Raw genomic sequence first — 22,082 nt, 5'->3', positions numbered from 1 at the left:
AGGTCCATAGGTTAAGCCCTGTCAGAATGAGACATAAAAGTCAGTAGCAGTACCACTGTTGAGGATGAAGAGTGAAAAGATGATGAGCAGAAGAGGAATAAGTGGGCAGGAGCAGAAGAAATATTGAGGAAGTAATGTGGATCTGTCAAATGATTTTAATCCTCACTTCAAATTATGGAAGATGAAAATCTGCTGCAGCAAGAAGTGTTTACTTTTATTAATATACTGCTTTGCCTTTTCTTGCCTGTAAAATGTATTTCTGACTTGAGATACAATCAATTCAATCATTTTCTAATCACTCCTACAAACTTCCAGAACATATTTTTCTACAGTGCTCATGATTTCTGGCAGTGTGGATATTCTTTCTTGACCTGAAATAACTTAATCATTTTTCTCTCCTTTTCTTCATACTTCTCTTCTTTCTTTTACTCTTTCTGTGTTGAAAAATTAGCAGCTTAACTTGTCTCTTCCTTTCCTCTCCCAGAAAGCACTCACCCTGCCCGAGTCCCCTGGCTCTCCCCTTCACTGTCTCAGATCCCATTTATTCATCCCTGTGGGTTTTTTATCTTGTTCTGGTACAGCTGTCTCTCCTTTCTGGTTAGTTAGTTGCTGCCCCTTTCTACCAAGTGTTTTCTCTGCTTTAAAGCTGCAAGCAGAATGCACTGAACAGTGCTTGTGCAGTTGGGTTAAGAAACTGAAGAAAAGCAGTTGAGGGGAGCAGTAAATAAGAAGAATCCTGGACCACTGCTCCTGAACACAGACAGCAGTTCTTGCTTGAGTGCTGTGTTGCTAAATGAGAGTGAAAATAAAGATGCTGGATTAGTCAAGCTGAGGTGCGTGTATGAGGTAGGAATACACGTATGATAGCAGAGGATGGAGAAATAAAAATGAATCTTGAAGGAAATTGTTTGAGTTCCTAAAAATATCTTTACCTTTCTTTCAAGGAAACTTGTAATAGTGAATGGGTAGAGCCCAGGCTGTTTGAAAGCCAGTGAAGTGAACAAAAACTGAAACTACACACCCTTCTGGAGTACAAAGTTGACAATAAGCCAACTGTCCTCTGCTTCTAAATATAAATGACCTAAATACACCCTTAGAGTTGAAAAAGGGGTCTAAATGACGTGGCTGGAGTTGAGGATTTCTTCGTAAGCAGAAAAATACTAAACAGGTTGTTAGTGAGGTACATCCAATGCAGGGTCCTAAGGTGCATGTGTGACTTCACACTAAGGACACAACATTCAAGACAACCTCATTGGCTGAGATTATTTTTAGATAATCTGTGACAAAAAATGTGACAGAAAGAAGCCTTTATTTTCTGAAACACAATATATATTTGAAAAAAAATAAGGTTTGCTTTTAGCATTTTAGTCAAGCTCTCTGGACTCTTATCTTTTCCACAAGCACCTTTGGGTGCCGTACTCAAAGGTTTTTTAAAAGAAAGTGTTATCATGAAGGGCTGGTTGCACCTCCCTGTCTCATCACAGTCTTCTGACACAACAGGGTCTTACATAGTTCCTGGTTGTCTACTTTTGGAAGTATCCCACTGAAATTAGGAGACACTCTAAAGTGTCTACTAATATGTCTACAAACATGTCTGTCACTCAGTTGTTAATGAAAGGCAAAGGGTTTAAAAAATTTACTTTTTTATACTGTATTCTCCTGCTTGAATCAACTATGTCCTCTCTGGAAGAGGGGCAGAGTGTATCATCTATCTTGATGAGATTTTTCCAGTCTGAGTCTTAGGCAGGGAAGAGTTACCTAGGATGTCCATTATGTAAAAATGCCAGGGCTGTTACCCTCTGAACGCCACATTTAAGTTGTGAAGTCCTCTAAACCCCATTCTTCAGATGGCTGAGCCAGCTGCTGCAGCTTGTCTGGATCTTACTGAGCTTCATTGAGATGCTCTGTGAGATGCATAGGGAGAATTTTTGAACTATACATGTTGATCCAGGTGTATGGTCTTTTTCCATTCAGTTATATTGGGTAAAATCAACAATTATGTTGATGGAACAAACAGGATGAAGAAACAATGGCTTAAGGCAACCCTCTAGTAAACTCCTGAATATGAAACATGACATTTGAGTGTCACAGTGTCTTGACTGCCCCTAGTTCTACCAACCTTGTAACATGCTTGAGAATTGGGCCTGCCATTTAAGGTTCTCAAATTGATACTCAGGCTTCTAGTTTCTGCATTTGAAAATATCAGATGTGTTCCTCTGAAGTTTTGACAGTTCAGTGGAAGGAGTAAAGTTGCTTTATTGAATCTTTATTCTGTACTTTCAGCCAAAGACCAGAATGAGGAGAAGGGAGCTGGTTTATTAAACAGTGCTCCCAATCTCTCAAAGTGTCAGTCACCCCCACCTATTCAGAGGACAGTGGAGGATGAGAGCTACTTACAACTCTGTGAGGAGGATCTGCTCTCAGGATCTTGAATTGCTGTTCTCTTGCAGATTTTTTCAAAGGAGGAGAAAAAAGTCCTCCCCAACTGGTTCCTTTCTATAATCTGTTGTTTGAATTGAACTCATGTTCTTTTTTCTGGAGGAGGGCATAGCTGCTCTTTTATCCTAATGTGTGCGCTATTGATCTTTTCAATTTGGGTCTGATCCAGTGTCCATTGAAGTCAGTGAAAAGATTCCCATTGACTTCAGTGGGGGATGGAACAGGCCCTTCATGAGCTATTTAGTAATATTTTTTGCTATCATCTGAAATTCTTGTACTGAAGCTTTCTCTGAAAAGGTGATGATTTATTTATGTTAATTGCTGACAATTCCTGTGATGTTTGTGGAATACAGATAATGGATAAATGGGGGGAAAAGTTCTAAAAAATTCTTTGCGATACTTGTAACCAAGGATAGATAAGATGCTGAACTATATTCATTTAGTCATTACAGAAGATTGGCAATAAAAATATGGATTTAATAGTGCTTCTTTCTGATGGTAATGCTTTCTGATGGTAATGCTTTTCTCACTGTATTCTTCCTGCAGCATTTAATTTAATAACTCAAGCCACTTGCATATTGTCATCCTCTATGTTGTGTTTATAAGCAAAGGGTCCAATTAGCATGGCTATATGAGTCTGATGTCTTTCTAGTATATGTCAGTTTGGATCTTGCTGGAGGAACTTGAATGCAGGATCAAATATGGTACACTTCTGATAAACCCTCAACTACACCTTCTCTCCTCTTCTGCCTTCAGGAAAGGACACTTAACCTTTTGCATTGCTGCCATATACGCTGTTGGTAGGAAGGACCCAATGTGTCAGACACTTTTTTATTGTTTCCAGTTTGATTTATAATCCCTTTTCCCTTCACAGTGCTTTGTACTGTTTATTTCCCTTTTTATTCCTCAGGGTTCCTGCTTTATAAAGTCTCTCATGTCTATGTGAGAGCTGCCTCTCCACTGGCTGCCTCTGTGTGCAGAGGTATCCAGATCAAGCTTGGTGCTCTTCTAGATCCTGTAGGTCACTTTGGCATGAGAAATCTTAGCCATAACCACAGTAATACTAGAACAAGGAGCATAAACATGCTGTGAATATACCAACTGGCTGAGTTGATAACTCAGCAGCAGTGGACATGCTGTCACACAAGTCTTCCATTCTCCACCTGAATGTGAGTAGACGCAGTGCATGTTACAGGACTTCCCTTCTAGCCCTGTTGGCATCATAGGCTACCAAACTTGCCTGAAAGCAGGCTACTCAGTCATATGCAGTCATAGCTTCAAGGCCAAGGGTGTTCTGAGAGCAAAGACATGAGGTATTTCTCCACTGAGGGTATTTATTTTACTGTTAGGTGGTTAGATGGGCTCTGTTCTATGCTTTGGACTCTAGCTTAGTTCTAGAACTGGCAGGTTGAGTAAACATGTCAGGTAGAGCTGATAGTCATTCCTGTTATCACCTACGCTGTTTCTGATATTGAAAAGGTTGCTGGTTGTAGCTGTGTGTCCTCTGTCAATGAAGAGATGCAGTCCTGCCTTCTAGCCTTGCTCAGAGATTCCTCTCTGATACCATCTGAAAAGAATTCTAGAACTGTATTAGGGGCCCATTGTTCTGAGTGCTGGTCTCCATCAGTACTGAAGTATCACAAGGGTGAGAACTCCTAAATAAATCAGTATTTCTTTTTTTGAATTATGACCAAAAATAATTTTCATCAACATCCTGTGAAACACCTACTTTCATGTCTGGTTATGAGAGCTTGTTCTACCGAACAGCTTCACAGACAGCATGCACCATGAATGATCATGGACTTAGCAAACAGGAGGCAATAGCAGTCCCACTGTAATGGTTTCCTTCTCTTGCCTCTTTTCTCTTCTTCCTAGCACCCAGGAATTTTTCATCTTTCTGAATGAGTTGATAAGTGTTCACTAGAACACTTGAAAACTTTCCAGGGGATTTTGTCCCAAAGGATGTATGCTGTGCTCAGTGCAACTACAAGATAAATCTTGTAAACACTTGGTGTTACCATGCTTTGATATCCTAGCTAGAACAGCTCTTCCTTCTAGCAAAGGAATCCTGGCCAATATATTGCATTTCTTGTCATAATTTTTTAGTTTCCACTACATGTGTGGAGAAAAGATACATGGCAAGGCTTCTTGGTCATTCCAGCATCACAGAGGAAAACCTGAGCTTGATCAAAGTGCTTCTGAGGACAAGGACCCTAAGAAGTTAAATATATGATGCACCAAAAGCATATTCATCTGCTTCATTGCAGTTAGTGGCACACAGCCAAGCACTGTTTGCCAAGTACAGTTACTTCACTTGAGAGAGTCACTCTGTTTCTCTAGAGAATTCCTGCACCAAGGACTGCATATGGATTTTACATTAAACAGTTATTGAATAAAAGACAAACAGTGTTTGGACTGGGGACTTGAGCTCAGGCCTCTCTTTCCTTAGAGGGCTTCCCAGTTGCTGTTTTAGAGAGACATACTTCTACTTTTCCCTTTGATTTGGACTACAAACTTCTGACTTCTTTTCCACAAAATTATATTCTGTTTGACAGATAGTGGAAAGCAGGTCCTCACCTTCAGTTTCTTGTCCCAGCCAAAACACACGGTAGTTTGCAGTTTGTAGCTGCACATTGTTTCATTATTATGTGGTCCAGGACCCATATCTGCAACTCCAAATCATTGATATTTGGGGGAAAAGGGGAATAGGGTGGTAATTATAGCCTCTGCCTCCAAAGATCATAATTTTGAATTCAAAGAGCAACATAAAGCCTCTCACTGGATTTGGATAGAAGATTTATATGCAGTACTGAATGGCCAAGGCTGTACAGAATCTGCTATACAGAAGTTCATATGCAAAACTTCATGCTCCTATGGAGGATAAATGAAGGTCTTGATAATTGTGTTCCTAGATTTTCATATCAAAATTCTGTGAAAATAGATATTCTTAGATATGGAGGGAACTTATATATGCTGTAGCTGGAAGCTGTGAAAGTAGACAGCACAGCCTTCTGGCTATTTTCCAAAATCCCTGTGCTTATCTTGAGGATCCATGATGAACAGCCAACATGGGCAAGGAGGCATAAACCCCTTCCCTTTTGCTTGGAAACCATTAATCTCTGCTCTTGAGATTGTTAATCAGTCATAAAACTAGTAGATCTTCATCTCCTGGGTGTTTTAAAAGCAGCTTGTAGCACTTCCTGAGTTGTCTGTCAGTGACCCCCTGTAATAGAAAGCAGCTGATGGTCTGTATCATGGAACTGTTATTTTTGACTTGGGGGACCCCTGTAGCAAACATGTTCATGAGTATTAATTGTAAGTGCCAGAACTCTTGCTCTGCTTGGAAGTGAGAGAATAAGCTAGTGATGTCTTCCAAGACAGTTTGAGTGCTTCCTGTATATCTTTCATTGATATTCTTTCCTCAATTTTTCTTCATATTTTTCTCTTATTCTACCCTGACTTTCTACCACTAAAAAGATGATTTTCTTAGCATGTAATAGAAAGAGTTTTGATTGGCTTATCTCCTCCACGTGTCCACCAAGGACTTTGCACCATGGGAACCTGAATTCCCAACATAATGTCAAGGTACTGGATCCAATCCCATGTCCCTGTGCCCGTGAGGGCACCATTGCCTTACTGAGTACCATGGACAGAGACACCCCTTGATCTGCAGCAGAAACTGCTCAACAGAAGACTGTAGTTCTCTCATTGGCAAAGGGATTTGGTTTAGACAACCCCAGTGCAGGGTTTACCAGGTCTGGTTTTTGGTAGAACTGTCTCTCTGCTGTCTTTGCCATTTAAATAATCTGGGATCTCGTATGGGGCTCTCAGGGCTCATATTGCAGCTATCCATGCCTTTCTGGGCAAATGGAATAGGCAACAGAGTTGGTCCAAAGTGCTGTTAACACCCAAGGCACACATTCTTGTCTGGAACATGAACCCAGTCATCCTGGGACATGGCCATCACACACTTCAACCAAGCTTTTGACAACCTTTGCTCAGAGATCTCCAAGTAAAACTGTTTCACTGAAGATAAAAGTGAATTTTGAGGACAATACTCTGGTTTGGAAGCTAAAAGACACCATGGATCTGTCACCCAGAGTCTGGTTTAGAATCATAGAATCATTAAGGTTGGAAATCACTTGCAAGATCATTGAATTCAGCCTTTGAGCGAACACCACCCTGTCAACTAAACCATAGCACTGATTGCCATGTCCAGTTGTTTCTGGAATGCTTCCAGGGGTGGTGACTCCACCACTTCCCTAGGCAGTCCTTTCCAGTGCTTAGCCACCCTTTCAGTGAAAAAGTTCTTCCTGTGGTCCAACCTGAACTTCTCCTGGCATAGCTTCAGGCCATTTCCTCTGGTCCTATCACTTGTTTTCTGGGAGAAGAGGCTGACCCCCACCTGGCTACAAACTCCTTTCAAGTGGTTTCAGGGAGCAGTAAGGCCTCCCCTGAGAAAGACAACATTTTACATAAAAAAATATACTTTGATTCCGTGTCTTCTTCGCAAGTCTTGCTGAGCAGTACGACTTACAATCACAGTCCTAGGCTATTGCAGAGGACCTATCTATGTGGTGCTTTTTTGACATACAACAGTGAAAGCATCAACTGGGAGCACCTGACATTCTGTTGTGGGTGAGTGAAATATCATCATTAGGTTCTGGGAGGAGCCATGATAATGTCACAAATTTTCTTCTGGCTTTGATATTTTGTGGTTTCCAAGTTAGTCCTACGTCACTGCCCCTGTTTTGAAGCCCTGACTTGGCCGGCTCCCTGGCTTTTTCAGAGTTAGTTCAAATGCTTCCCTGGCACTCTGTTGAAAATCTGCCCAAGCTAGATCCAGAACTTTGCTTTATTACAGTGACAGTCTGTTGTTCTATTTATTTATAGCCACTGCTGGGTGTTCTAAAGGTCAAGCCATTTCCTCACAGCATTTCCAAATGGGCAGTACAGGGTATCTCTCTCTGCATTACTGTTTGGCTACTGTGACTTTCCCACTGAAAAGTAACCTTGCTCTCTGAGTGTTCAAGTGACATCTCCTGCCTGCTTCAGAAGAGGGTCCAATTTCTGAGATCTGCCAGGTGATGACATGAGGTAATCCACTGACCTTTATCAGGCATTCTGTGCAGGGCATAACCATCAGTGCTCATTCCAGTTTTGGGAAAGTAGTACTATAATCACTATTTGATCTATGCAGCTGAAATTCCTAATTCTCGTTGTCCAAGGAAGATGGTTGCCTGCAGGGAAGGGACCAGAGGGGGCAGGGGAATCATCAACACTGGCACATATGTGAAGAAGAAGAAATAGTCATTACTTACCCTATGATAACTATGTTCCTTCCAATTACTGTTGTAATCAATATGGATCCTGTGGCCAAGCTTGTCTTGTTTTTCACAGTCCTCAACAATACAGACTTTGAATTGTAAAGCTGCTGCTGTTACAGGGTCATAGCTACCCTGACCTTTACCCAGTACAATGGGAATTCATGTGTATGATTCTAATAGACATACTGTTAAAAATGAAATAATGATTGTCTTGCATGTATGTATGCATATATACCTACAGTCCATACTGACTACAGTGTTTCGGAGAATCAACTACCTTGGAGTAAATACCTGTTGTTTATTTTACACTTCTATTTTACTGGAGTATTTATAATATATTGTCAGTGTATTACAAAATGGGTCTTGTTGCCATGACAAATTAGCCTTTTTAAGCAGTGAATTTCCTGCACCTTCTAAAATAATTTTCTTGAAATACTTGCTGTTTTTATTATTGGCGCTTACTTTAATTACCATTTCGAAATGAACGGAATGGGAGGTACAACATATTATCATTACTTATATGTTCAGTAGTTAAATTCATAGCTTGAAAACCAAATGTAACAAAATGCCCCACAGCTCTTTAACACTTTGCTTAATACAGTTGTTGAAAAACCTTAATTCATGTTTATACAATCAGCTGTAGAGTGTTAAAGCTTCCAGGCAATGTGGTAGTTCACTAACACACCACCCATATGGGCTTTGTTTATCCTTTTAAGCATCATCTGGAGGGTCTAAAACCTCCACTTTTTAGGAAAAAAAGAGAGTTGTTGGAGCAGAAAGGACTTAAAAACATTCTAGTCCATGCCTGGTCTTGGCATATTATTCTGTTTGACATGGTTGCAAAGTTGCTTCTGCTTCTATACTGTGACTCTGTTAATAAGTTATTGGTTTAAGACAAAGGGAAAGCACCTTTTAATCTACCCAAGGTGTTCTGAGCTATATATTGTGCCTTTTGAGAAAGACACCTTTTCCGTTGTGGAAACCCATTATAATGATGAGCTAGAAATCAAGGTGCTGCATCTATGGAAAGCACTAGAAACTGAAGACCCTTTTACTAAAGCGCCTCTGTCTTTTACAAGATGCTCACTATGCCATTTATTCCAACTGTTCCTCCAAAATGACTGATAGCCGAGTCAAATTCTTTCTTAGTGTGGACCCTTAGTATTCCTAATTTTATATCCCTGTATTTGTACTAAGAGGTCATAGTCCTTAGCTGAGGTTATCATTTGGGAATGCTGTAGTGTAACTGATATCTATGACCTCTTAATAAGCATCAGGAGCAAGAGATCGAGATCATTCTACAACATGCCCTGGGGGTACTTTCCCTTCAAGAAGGCAAGCTGGAACTGTTCAACTTTTTTCTTTCTTTCCGTTTTTTACCTTCAGGGGAAATTGATCGATTTGGAGATGATTATTCCATAATCTCTGAATTTTTCTCTTCTGCACTGCAATGGGAACTCCTTGAAGTTTAAAGAGATGAGTCTCTTGTGTGCACTGTGGAATGAACCCAAGGAGTTTATGGGGACAGGAGTCCTTTTAGCACAGTTAGTATAATTTTAGGCAAGTTTGAAACTAAAATACTGGGAGGATCTGTGGACAGAAAAGGATAAATTTGATATTAATTTTGTCTGACTAAGTGTGATCACTTCTCTAAATGGCTACTTCATTTGAAATTTACTTTCTGGGGGAAGAAACAGGGGTTTCCCAAAAATGTAGACATATGAAAGACACGGTAGAACTGAGGGTTATTATTGAAACTAAGTATAAAAGATGAACTGGCAATCAACTTCTGAAATATTCAAACTTGTCAAGGAGTATTTGTCTTGGATTTAATAATGAAATGAAAGGCTGGAACTTCATGTGTGAAATTTTGGTTCAAATTTACTCTTGACAGTGTAATCAAAATCATGTTGTTATACATGTACAAGTAAAGTGATGTAGTATTTTTGTCTGTAATATTGCTGAAGCATATAAAAAGCATATTTTGCCTTTATGTAAAAACAAAGGAAGTATGCTTTCAGGACAGGGAATGGACTGGAGCATGTCAAGATGTCTCTTTAAATAGAGCTCTACATAAGACAGTGCCATGGATTGGCACTTAGTCAATATATGGGAATTAGTTTTAAATTTCATAAAAATACCTGTCACTGGTTTATTACCTCCCTCACCGTGACCAGAACTGGTGTCTCTCGTTTGTTTTACTGCTGGATCCCAGCAGGAAGTGCAGTCTAATGGCGGGAGGAAGGTTGAGTGACTCATGCGGGGGAGGCTGGAGAAGGGTCAAGTTTTTCAAGTACTTTGCAAGGCTTCTACCAGCTGTAAAAGCAAAGCACAGGGAAATGAAACTGGCAGTTGCTAATTCACCTTTCTCTGACAAATGCAGGCTTTAGCATGAGTGCATAACACATCAGTTTTATCATTAACACATTAATTAATGTCATTAGTTTTTCATAACTATGTGTTTATTTCTTATCATTGTTATCTGACTTCAGTACATGGCCAGGAATGATACTTGGATTTTTGCAAAACACTGAGCATGTTCAGTTTTTTCCTGTAAATTCAGTTTCTAAGCAACACCTCTTTGTCCTGAACTGTTTTAATCTGTCAATAACCACAGGTTTCTGTATGATTCTAATTATTCTTCTAAACTGCCTTTGAAATACTTAAAACAGGTTTAATATTTGCTCCTTCTGTTATGATTAGAATATTGTGTATTACAGGATAATATTTTTTTCACAGGCATCCGTCAAGTCTGACTTGAGAATGTTCTTCAATTTTTGTCCGTAATAGAGGTCTATAATCTTTGCTTCACTGAAACTAGTGGAAAAGTCATTATTGTGTTCACAGAGGGCAGGATTTCTACTACTGAGTTCAAATTCTCATTCTTTTTCTCTCAGGATTCTTCTCCCTGCCCCTATGATCTCTGCATTTCTATTGCTCTGTCATTTTAAAATAGTCAGCTTAACTAACTTATTTTCAAATAGCACGTCCCAAACAAGTGGCAGGCTGTGGTATTAACCACAGTTATTTGCAAACAGTTTCCCATGGCAGGTAAGTTTAAGAGTAGAAGAGCTTCCCCTGTCTGCCATGATACTTGGTGCTTCCTGGTAAAGAAAAGGCTGAGGAAATGGAAGAATGCAGTTTATCTTATTAAAATTAGATTCTGCCTCTTTTGTGACTCTCTCTGCCTGCCACTGTCGTTGATTTTTATCTTGTTATTTAGTGTACTTGCTACTGACTACTTTTCTGTCCTTGTTATCTCTGTATTTGCGATTCTTTTACTGAGGGTTTCTGGAGTTGCGCTTTTATTTCTACTGCCTTTTTCTCTATCAGCAGGTCAGGTATCCCTGCAGTTCTCTCCCTTTGGCTTAGAAGGGTAGGAATGATTTTCTGTGGTGTTAGAATATCCCACTGCTTCTCCTTCTTGTCTCTTCTCCCTGCTTTTGCACTCCACTATTCTACTGTTTTCCCTTTTTCCTCTACAATATCTAGAGTAGTGCTACTATTCCTATTGAGTACTTCAGTATTCCAGCAAGAATAGCAGAGTGAAATTCACTCAAAATACTTGGTTTTGTTCTACAGCCTCTGCTGGACTTGATGATGCTTTTTATAGGAACCAAGAATATAGCAGCAATCTCAGGTCTACAGCCCATGTTGTTATTTGCACAGTCATCCATTGTAATAGGTTCATTCTTGATCACTTTTTAAGCATTTTTGTAAATGCTCCAGCTTTTGTATGTTATTTCTTTAGGAATACACAATTGTGGATACCACTGAATGTATCACAAGTTCCCAAGTGGTAGGAACAATTGCCCCTCATAGCACGGGACAGAAGAGCGTTTGTAATTCCACAGAGCATATGTTTTTTTTGTCAATGCAGGCATAGCTGGCCCTGACATACTGTTGAGGGTGAGTTTGTGGATACAGGCTAGGCTTCATGAGAGGCATGGAGCCTTTTCCGTTGCATTTCAGTTATTGGACAGTGCCTGAAGTGCCTAAAAATTACTTGTGCAGTTCTCCTCTATGGGCATGGAAAGAAGCCCAATACAGATTAAAGGCTGAATTCTAGCTCTTACAAAATTCATCATCTTGGATATGAAATCAAAGAGCATCTCAGTATGCTGAGCACCATGGATTTTTTTTTTCATACAGTGGTTTTGAAGCTGCACCTCAGTCAGTAGGTAGTGAACAGGGCTATGATGAATAAATACATTTTCACTGAGTCAAAATTGTTCTTTGCATGGGAGGAAACCTTATGTTTTATATACCTGTAAGAATTGCACAAGGCCTTTCATTCTCTATGTTCCAAAATTTTTTTACAACTGTTTACCTATAATAGCATGAAATATATCCAGCCTTGCAGAAGACAGGAGCTAAGACCCATGAGACATATCAGGGGGGAGACAGGAAACTCTGTCCAAGAATAATATGAGAAGCCTCCTGTCCTTGTGAAAAATGCCACAGGATCTCAGCGTCCATGGAAAGCGCCACAACTTTTGAGATGTGAGTGGGTGGATTATTCCACATGCACATTGTCAAAACCTGGCTATGCTTTGCTTTCCAGGTGAGTAGTACTCAGGGAAGTCCCATGTTTAGAATGGTATGGCTCTTCTTTGCCACCCCTTTATTTCAGAGGTAACTGGCAGCACAAGCTCTTTTGCCATGCACAGGGGGAGGCTGGCCCTGCTAACCCAATCATAGCTAGGGAAACCATCCTGCTTCCAAGGGCTGTTGGTTCCAGACATTTTGAGTCAAGGGTGGTGAGGAAGTGGCTCAGGGTAGTGTTCAACCCTAAAGTCATATTCTGGCCCTCTCTTGTCTCCTTATATCTGCTCTCTGGGAGCTCTAGCACAATATTTTGACTTGTGAGCCCAGAGGGTTGACTGTGTGGCAGACACTTAAGGTAATTACAGGCTCACTTATACATTTTGCTGTCAAATTACGAAATTTTTGATAGAGGGCATAATATATGCTTTCTAATACACACTCATGGAAGCTTGGGGTTCTTCCTCTTATTACATAGCTTAAAAATCAAACCACATATTTTAACAAGCCCCAGTACAATCACCAAAGGATGCATGCAGCATTCCACCCTTTCCTGCCATAACATTCTAGGATGTATAAATACAGGATACTCTGTGGAAGAAAAGTTTGGATTTGAAACCTTTAACTGTGATTAAGTTATGTGTTTACCACACTATGTGTTTACCAAACTATGGAAACTATTAGGTGTACAGGAAATGTACTATATGTAAGTAGACAGTAAGCTCTTAGTGAATTGAGACATGGAATAATCATTCTTCCATCAGCTGAGTGCAGTAAATGTTTGGTTTGCAATCCAAATGTTATTTGCATAGTCTATAGGCTTGCCAGCTATTTTCTTAATGAAGTATATAGTTTTATCAGAACTTTATGCCTACTTCTGAGGAAGGGGAATGGGAAAAACAGAGAACAACATCTTTTAAAAACAAATGAAAAAGAAAATATAATTTTTTTAATTGACTAAAAATATGATTTCATTATGGTTGCATTTGGTGATACTGGAATGTAATGTTACTTTGAATGTAAAAATGATTGTTAACATTTTCTCTACTCACATGGAAATGTCCTTTCTTTGAATAGAAGAGAATTTTTAAGCAAGCATCTTTTTCTTAGGAAGATATTGTAACTTCTGTCTGCCTCTAAGTTCTTCATTGTAGTATCCTCTTTCTTCTTCATTCTTATACATTGCTTAAAATGCTAGATAAAGGATTCTTCTTTCTTACTGCTTCTCAATGAGCAGTTAAATCACATTGAAAGAAGAGTAATTGCATGTTAATTAGATTGCATATTAGCTTTAGGGACATGGCTCCAATACAGAACTCTGTAGTTGTCTTCTTTAAAATAGGGCTTGCCTGTAAAGGTGTTTTATGTTAAAAATTCCAGTATAATTACATTGTATCTTTCAGCTAAAATATACTTTACAATTAACATTTTTGGTAGCAATTCATCTATAAGAAACAAGGAGTCTTTTTTTTTTTTTTCCCTCAAGAAACCATACCTCTCCAAAAAGTATCTATATTTGTACATGGATAGTTAGCCTACATTGGTGAAATGCTTCAAAAATAGCACGTGTAATGTTATATTATTGTGTAAGTAAAGACTGCAGTACTCCCATTTTCCAGCACTCATGGGCACAATCAGGTGTACCATATTTTAAGAAACACTAAGCCTGTCTGAGCAAAATGCCTGTAGGATCTTGTACTTCTCCCCCTATTTCTGTTTCTTTGCCTTTTTTCCTTTTTTTTAACCACAGACCTGGCTCAGATTTATGTAGTTCATTTGAAGTTCATGTAGTGAGTGTATTAATCATTCAAAGACCAACAGCCAAATAAAGTTATTTGCCTTAAAATTTGCAACTCCAAAACTGATCTCATGAGTCGTCTTCTGTTCTTTGGCATGATCATTCTGTACCCAGTCTGCACTATTTTCCATGAGCTGGACCAGAGGGGAGGAAAGAACAAAGTTCCTATTCCTAATCTAAGGCATAATTAATTGGTGAATTGTTTCCTCCCTAATATTTAAAATTAGACCCTTTCACTAAGCCTACTTTCACAGCATTACCAGAGGTACCACTGTTCTCTCTAAGCTGAGGAAGCATAAAGTAATTATTCCTGGACTGAAAGCTAGTAAACTTCAGGCTAGAATTTACCTTTACAGGTAAAGGTAAGTAATTTCACAGAGTATTAATTTTCTTCACATTGCCTCATTATTCAAGGCTGGATCTTTCTAACTTCTTGTCTTCACCCCAAGTTCTCAATCATTTTGAAAATTTCTTACCTTTCTTCCATTCTGTATTATATTTGCTTAGAATGCAGAAGATACTTGTGCTGGTAGGAAGGGAATGATATGTGTTTGCTATGCCAAGTTATTTTAGAAAAACTTATGAGTAGTGGAAATCCATTCATCAAACACTATTGTTTCTCCTTTTAAGGATTTTTGTGTTATGATTATTTGTCTGTCCTTTCAGTAGATTCATAAATGAAAGAACTAACATGGTTATTCAATACACATTTGAGGAAAAAAGTGAGGAAATGTTTCTATTTAATTGTTGACAAGAAAATTAATGAAAGCTGTTGCTCCCTCATGAAGAAAATAGGTTTAAAGTCCACTCATTTCTTCCACTGTTAAGCTATGAGTAGATTTCAAGCTATTTAAAACTGCTGATCCTGAAAAGCCAACCGTACATGTAAGAGGTTCAGAGAATGCATAATGGAATCTGGAGGAGACCAGGTGAGGATAGACAAGTTAGACAAATTCCTGTTACTTTTCATAAGTAATTACTTATTTATTCTTACTTATGTCAGAATCCTCTGCTTTGTGTAGATAATTAGTAACTTTAATGTTTTCACCCAGAGAAAGGCATACAACTCTACAAGGTTTTGAAAAATAATTTTGAACTTCCATTTTGCAGTGATTGGTAAAGAAATATTGAGTTTGCATCTCTTAAATGCTGCCTGTCTGGGATTTAGCTCTTATGTGACAGTACTTTTTTGCCTTAAGCCTTTGGTGTATTTATCCTCACAGTGTCTCGGAAAGGTTATGAATATCTAAGGATGCTTAAAATTTAAATAAAAAATGAACTGAATTACTTAAGGTGAGATACACGTGAGGTTGTGATCCTGAAAATTCTGTTTCCCTAAAAAATACTGTTCTGCACACTTAGTGGTCTCTTCTCTTGTCTGAGGCCCAAAACTACCAGTTTTCTCTAAGCTGAGTAAGCATAAGAAAATTATTAGTAGACTGAAAAGCAGTTCAGACAAGAATTTAAGTTTACAGACACAGGTAAGTCATTTCACCACCTAATAACATTCTCCACATTGCTTTGTTCTTTTGCCCATCCCACAATCTAATGCTTTTCACCACTTCTTTAAGGCCATCAGTGAAGGAAACTTTTGCATGTGAAATGAAATGGTATACCAGAAAATTATTATTCAGGAATGCTCCATTCCAAATTTAGGGCATTAAGATCCACAGATTATTTTAAAAGGAAAAGTAACACACAAGAAGGATGTAACAATAAGTCTGCCTTGCCTGTTCAGTTTGTTTCTAAATAGCATCATACAGTTTAAGTGCAGGAAAGTGTTGCTGGAGATCCTCTATTAGAGCTGTGAGGAATGGAGGACGTGAAGGGGAGGTTCTTTATTCAGTGGTGTTGCATTTCTTACTGTTGATTGCACTTCTCCCCTCGGTTGAAGGAGAAAACCAGAAATATATGGCACTGTATTTGGGATAAAAATTAAACTCTTGTGACTCTGAATTTAAATTTTGTTGAACTGACGGAGAAGATCTGGAGGTATAAAATTTGGACCAACAATGCTTTGCTACATGCTTATATGTTGATTTAAACTACTGCGTCCTATCCATCAAAGCTTGTATTTTAGAATATGTTTTCTGTGGATCTTCCTGAAAGGTATAGCAAGCTCTTATGCAAATGCCTATTGTTTATAGAATTGTATTCAGAAATGTGTGTCTTATCTGGTTTCTCTAATATCTATTTCTGCAACTCCAAAGTAAAGAATGAGGCTTTAAAAATTAGAGGGCAACATCTGTTAAGTCTGGCCCTTTTGCATATCTATGTCTACCATATAAATTTGCTCAAATGATTTGAAAATAGGTATGCATAAAAGTATAACCAACATTTAGCTTGCTGACCATAATGTGCTACTCATTGAGAAAAGATTATGACTTGCAAATGGATTTTAATTTTTCCAGTTTTAAGTAATTTTGCAGATGTGTAAAAAGTCTTCTCTGAAAGGATGGCAAATCGTGTAAAGTAAGGTGAAGTGGATAACATGATTGCTAAAATCTTTAATTGCTGAATAAATATCTTAATAGCTGAAGAGATGCAAAGGTGCCTGCAATCCATGTCTCTTTGCACTGAAAGCTAACAAGACAGTCCTCTGCTCTTTCACCCTCATTATCGCTCCAGTTTAATTTATGAAACTTACAAGATTTAAGTATTGGCATGAATAAATGTGACCAGACTAAACAGTAAACAGGATCGTGTCTCTGTGGTTTTCAGTAAGTGATGCTAAAAGCAGAACTAGCATCCAAAATGAGGGAACAGAACTTTGGATTTCATTGTAGTCACTTCAACACACACAAAGATTAACCTTTTCTCTAGAAGCAGCAGTTAGGTATTACTGCGGCAACTTTCTTCAGCCTTTTATTTGCTGTTACTTATTGCTGTTTCCTAGAGAAAGTGAAGAAGAAAATACCTGAGGAAAGGACCCTGTGCCTAGTTCAATAATCAGATAGATCTGGGAGTCAAATCTGTATCTGTTCAGAAACGTAGTTCGTAGTATGCATGTTTAGTGAGGTATAGGAAAGCTGACCACAAGAAAATAATGGATGTTCAGGCCCCTGTATTGCTGAAGTTACCCAGAATTTTGCATTGTGATCTGGGTATCAAAAGGGAAGAAGGTGATGAAGAGAAAAAGCTTATTGCTTAGACTGGGGTAACTGGATTACTGTGCAAAGACTGTTGCAGTAGTGAGCAGTAAATGTGTTACTTCTGTATTGGATGGTATAATGCCATGCACACAGTTTAGCTCTCTAAGAAAGAGAGTTGTATTCACTTTCGAGTAAACACAACAACTCTTTCTCAGGATGCTGCTTCAGTTCCGGGGCTGGCAAGATCCCCAGTAGCTTGGGTATTTCATGTTTGCTTTAATGCACAGCGTGCAAGTGCCAAGTCTGTATTTGATTTGCAAAGGACAGAAATGTACTGGTTTCTGCCTAATTTCCTTGTTGATGTTGTATGTTGTCTCCATGGTGTAACAATCCTTTCATAGAGTCAACTTTTTGAAATACAAATTTTTGTAGAAAACAGTAGTTTCACACTCGTGTCCTCTGAACTTGGCAGATGCCTGAATCCAAGTGACAGAGTCTTTATCATGGAAGGCAGAGGTGCCATTTATTTCCAATGCATTGCTCATCTGTAGAACTTGTCTGTTTACTGTTGGCCTGCTGCAAGTTACAGGAGTGTACAGGCACCTTTCTGTACAGGGGAACAGGTTTCTGTCTGTTAGCAGTACCTCTGTGTGTCACACCCTCATTACAATGTGTTTCATTTTATATTCCATTTTCCTTGTTAATTTGATCCTGTCAGTAGTTAAAACTAGGTAATTTGATCCAGAAATGATGTGAATCATCTATGGAGAATTGAAGCGTACAGAAATTTAACATGAGAGAGAGACCTGTCTTGCACCTGTTTTTTTTTTTGCACTAGTATACAGTGACCCTAGAGAAGTTAAACAAGGAATTTTCTTTTGAAAGAGAAGGCAGAAATTCTGCATGATATTAAGGAGAAAAGAGCCTCAGGGAGGATCTTTCAATCACTGTGAGCTGACAAAAGGCTCCAGAGCCGCACAGTCCACTTTTAGTGTCATGTTGAAGAATGGAGACACAGTTCAAGGGTGTGCTATTAGTATCACCAACCCAAACTTCAAGTGTTCTTGTGATGAAAAGGACCCTGCTGTAGACAGCTAGTCCATCTGCTGAGTGGTAGTAACATGAGAATACTACCAGGTCATTTCTTGAGATCTTGTTAAAGTTACAGTTCAAAAAAATTGCTCAAGAATTTCAAGTAATTGGTCTTTTTATCATTATTTTTAAGCTGAAGCATGATTTTTTAAAATATAGAAGCCTGATTTTTTTAAATATAGAAAATGAAAACAAAAGAGAACAGCCAAGAGAAGCATAGGCACTGCTGTCATCTTTATTATTACCATGTGCCTCACTCAGGTGGTGCTCACAGTTACCTGAGCTACTATCAGACTCATGCCTCGAGGACATCTACAGTGCTCATGAGACAGGGCTTTATAGAGCAGACTCACACAGCACTCTGCTTCAGAAATGAAGTGATTGCTGGCCAGGAGAAGTGAAAAGGGAGTATTACATTAATTCCCACTGCAAATGTGATCTGGACCAACAAGCTGTAACCTGCACTGACAAGAAAATTATCCTTGCAACTGTATTTTAAGGGGGAAAAGCATTTTTGGGTAAGATGTAAGGCAGTTTCCTTTTGGAGGTGTGGGTGATTGCCACGTTACAAGGGACACGGTGAAGCTCTGGAGTGGGAAACCATAGAATGGTTCTAGTTAACAACTTTTTGAGGCATCTGTGTGTCATTCATCAAACTTGCCTTTTGTCTGTCTGAAAGCAGAACAAACAAAGGAGATGGGCTTCTACATCGTTCTTCTCAGTGAAGTAGATAATCTTGGTTCACTGAACAGAATATAAAAACAAGTCATTCTCGATGGCATATGCTATAATGAATGCTTGATTTTGGATGTCTGAGGAGAGCACACCCTCCCCTCAAAGTCACAGTCTGAGTATGACACCCACTGCTTCCATGACCGAAGAGGCTGAGAAAAATGTTTTAAGGGAGGAAGTCTTGATGGCACATCAAGGTAGGCGTTTATAAACTGTCATGACATAAAGCACCATGTGAGAAGAAATAAATACATGAATTTGTTTTTTCAATTTATAAAACTCTGTTTACCATGGTTCATAAAAATGGGAGCAGTAATTAGGATCAGTATGCAAATGCTATTTAAACTCTCTGCAATTATTCCCTACCTCAACTATAGCTTTCTTCCCCATTCTCTTTTCTCCTCCAGCACATTTCAGCCAAAACACAACCCACACTGACTTGGCCCTGCAGCATCGAATCTGGCAGATCTAAACTGTACTAAAATAAGACAAACCGAATTCATGAAGTTGGAGGTTTTATACAGGGCACCTACCAGCTTTTCAGGAGCTAACCAGGGGAGTGTTCTCTGAGTTAAGCACCTCAGGAGACCTGTCCTCTGTCATGTATAGGTTCCACATTAAGTAAGATTAGTGGATGAGAACTGTATTGTAAAGGATAGCTGAAAGGAATCTGAGGGTCAAAGTGGATGGCAAAACAGAATAATAATGTTTTTACATAAAACCCTATACAGTAATTTCTGCATCTTTCATCAGCCAAAGTTTTGAAGCGTTCTAAAGATGAAATTCTGTAGGAGAATAGAATGTTATTCTATACTTCACTCTATAAATCCAACCATGAGAGCCTCTGACATCATACAAGAACGTTGTTTGGCCATTGGTTTTATCTGGATGGCCCAAAACATAGAAATCCAAGAGGACCACAGCACTCCACCACAATATTCAGGCATATTTGCCCTCTTTGAAATGGTCTGTATGATCTTTCTGTGCCTCTGGTAACTGACCATGATTCATTGCCAGTACACTGCTCTGGGTGTTGGACGGTTCATCTTCACCTAAGTGTTGGTTCTGGCAAAACACACATAAATCATTGAGTGCCATCAACAGAAACCAGAAGAATGTGAGTCTGACAGCTATTTCATCATCCACACAGTCACCAGGAAGGGTAATGTCAGGAAACTGTGTGGCACCCCACAAGAAAGCGCTCTTGGGTGTACAAGCAGTAGTCATCTTAGGGGAAAAACAATACATGGAGTCACTGCATGACTCCATACATTATTTCCTCTGTGCCCATGGGACCACAGATGAGTCAGCAACAGTTCATGCTTTGTAGTAACAAAAGTAGCTGACAATTGTAACAAAATCAGTATGGATGCTTGGTTCTCATCCAGGGCCAGCGGGAGGTTCTCAACCAACAAAGCCAATGCAGTCTAGTCTATCAGGACATCTGTTGCTTATGAGGGGAGTATTGTAAACAAAGAACAGCCCTTTCTTCTTGTTTTATCTGCTCATTAACAATGTGATGCCTTGTGAACCATAAACATACAGCTTGTATTAGTTACTGGCTTTGGTGCTGATTATAGTGTTGTCAGATAGGAAGTTGCCTCTTTTCAGATATTTGCAGCGTTGTTGCAGGTCTGGAGTGGAGCTGCATCACTGAGGTGACTGTGATACCACCGATGGTTGGTTTTCAAACTCCATAGGAAATTCTCTCTGAAAGACAAAAAGCCATGGCTGTGCTCTGCCAGAGGAAGAACGCATGAGAGACCAACGCTGTCACTGAAACGTCCTTGCAGGAGCAGGATATTTTTTAAATGAGAATTTCCAGGAGATCATGGGAAGCAGATAATGCCATAATGCAGAGAAAAGGTCCCTCCCACCTTGTGGAAAAACCTTGTTCCTGAACTCCTTACTGTATGATTGATTTAACCCTCAGGGTGCGGGGGAACACTACCGCCAGACATCCAGGGCAAGAGGAGAGCTTCTCTCCCACAGTTGTGCAGATAGTGGCCAATCTTTGCAAGAAGATGACATAAAAACCTCATAAGCTGTGCATCAAAGAGAAGGATTAAATCCTGTGTGGCTCTGCCAGGTGTCCAGTTAAGTCCCTGAATCATGGAAAAGAATTATGCAAAAGAATCATGGAAAGTTGGGGTGGTTTTTTAAGTGCTATAATATTCACGGCAAAGAATAAGTCATTTCTCAAGCCCCATCTCAACTCTTGTGCCCCAGGCAGGAGAGATCATACATTTTTCACAATCCTTTTTCTCCTCCAGATGGATTCAGCTAGAGGAGCAAAGTAAGTGTAGTCTTAGGGGAGGATTTTATTGTTGGGCATTTGTAGGAGATAGGACCAAATCTCTCCAGAGTTTCATTGTGATGACCTACCTCTTCACCAAATATCTTTGAAAAATCCTATTTCTGTTGCACTGTTCCCCTTTACTAGGCACTTGGTATCTGGGTTTCACTGTGATTTACCTAATAACTTGAAAGCAAACTGCAGCACAATCTATAGAGGGTTAAATATTCAGTGTTGGTGTATGAGTCCCTTTGACCCCAGTAAGACTTCTGCTCATGCAAGAGCAGGGAGTAAATCCTTGTCTCTGGCAGCCCTCAGGCAGTAGTTAGGATTTGTTCTAATTAATGGAGTCTCTAGTAGGAATTATTCTGCTTTTCCCAAATACGTAACCAATGAGTTCTTCTGTTAGTTCGTTGTTCTGCTTTAATAGGGCTTTCAAACATTTCCTCTAGGCTTTCAGAGAAGTTGTTTCAAGTGCATTATTCAGTATTTTAGGCTGTGCTTATCATTGCTTTCTTTCTAATCAAAGTATCTCTTTGGTTATTGTGTATATCCATAAACCACAGACAGCATGCAGTACATAGATTTGGCTGCTTTTCCATAGACACTCTGAAAATTGTAAGCAAAATTGCTTTTCATTTTGTCTGACAGCCAGTTTTAATTTTATTCATTATTTTATCAGATTATATAACATTTCTGTTGTCTGCATCTGTCTTCTGACTGTTTTCTTCTCTCTTCCTTTTTCCCCCATTATGTTTATG

The 22,082-nt window shown here is 39.1% G+C and overlaps 1 protein-coding gene across 14 annotated transcripts in view; it reads left to right on the top strand.

Annotated features, from left to right (window-relative positions):
- ZNF521 (zinc finger protein 521) overlaps window positions 1-22,082 on the top strand; it is a 230,011-nt gene that overhangs the window by 25,432 nt on the left and 182,497 nt on the right. The window lies entirely within an intron of this gene.

Source organism: Zosterops lateralis (assembly GCF_965231275.1).
Source record: "Zosterops lateralis genome assembly, chromosome: 1".
In the NCBI taxonomy this organism is placed as follows: domain Eukaryota; kingdom Metazoa; phylum Chordata; class Aves; order Passeriformes; family Zosteropidae; genus Zosterops; species Zosterops lateralis.
Note: the sequence above shows the minus strand (reverse complement) of the source record. Positions and strands in the feature narration are given on the sequence as shown.